The sequence below is a fragment of the Eptesicus fuscus genome, chromosome 19, assembly GCF_027574615.1.
Source record: "Eptesicus fuscus isolate TK198812 chromosome 19, DD_ASM_mEF_20220401, whole genome shotgun sequence".
In the NCBI taxonomy this organism is placed as follows: Eukaryota; Metazoa; Chordata; class Mammalia; order Chiroptera; family Vespertilionidae; genus Eptesicus; species Eptesicus fuscus.
In genome coordinates this window covers 13,117,401-13,118,465 of record NC_072491.1, presented here as the reverse complement: position 1 = coordinate 13,118,465, position 1,065 = coordinate 13,117,401, and positions in this window count along the sequence as shown.

The following is a 1,065-nucleotide window of genomic DNA, read 5'->3' as shown; positions in this document are numbered from 1 at the left end:
TGGGTCCGGTCCTAGCCCGGCCAGAGGCCACCCCACCCCACTCCACCCCCCGACGGCTGGATCGGCAGGGGCCCGGGGAACGACCACGTGCTTCAAACCTTGTTTGAAAATAGGTAACGATCTGTATGTTTTAAATCACTGGACATGAGGTCTTCCAGTGCACGTTTTCTTTGGGTATTAAAATCTAACCGACGAGAAATGAGTCAGTCCGTGGGGCCTCGATGATCACCCCAAACCCTCCATCAAGAAAGCGGTCCTTTTCCGCTCGCCAGGAGCAGGCTTTCCGAAAGGGGCGGCGTCGCCTCCCTGGCTCACCTCCCGGCCCCTCCGCCCCCCCGGATCCAGCTCACCCCCACTTCGCGCCCACCCATTGTCCCCTCGCAGCTGTCACTGCGCGCAGATCCCGAGCTCCCGATTGGAAAGCCTTCCCGTCACTCAGCCCACACTCCGGGGCCGGCCGCCACACTCCCTCTTCCCAGCCTTAAATGGTCTGAGACCGAGTTCCGGGAGCAGCAGGTAAAGCCGCGCGGCGGAAGGGAGGAAGGGCGGGGCCGCGCGCGCAGGTCGGTCCGCCCGGCGCGGGGAGGGGCGCGGGCAGCAGCGGGCCGGGGGGGGGGGGGGGGGGGGGGGGGGGAGAGAGCTTGCCACATGGCCCCTCCCTCCCTGGACAGGACCGCACCCTGGCACCCACCCCCCTCCCCAAGTCCCGATCATAATGCCCAGCTGCGGAGCCACTCGTTATCCAACCCCCGGGGGACGTCCTGGGGGTCAGTTACCGTCGCGAAGCACCGAGGGCTGGGCGGGCCAGGCCGTGGGGAGGGGGGGGGTTGGGGGATGCGAAAGGTCCCGGATGTTGCTGAACCAGAGCCCCTTCGAGAGCGAGTGACTGGCGCAGGCGCAGGCCGGCCCGGGAAGCTGGGGTGGGGGTGGGGAGAAGTTTCCTTCTCGCAGGTTGAGACTCAGTGAGCCGGCGGAGGCTGCTGGGGCTCGAGGGGAAGACGAATTAGGGGGGGAAGTGGTGGGGCAGCGGGGGGAGGAGTGCCCTGCCCCGGCGCACTTGGGGCT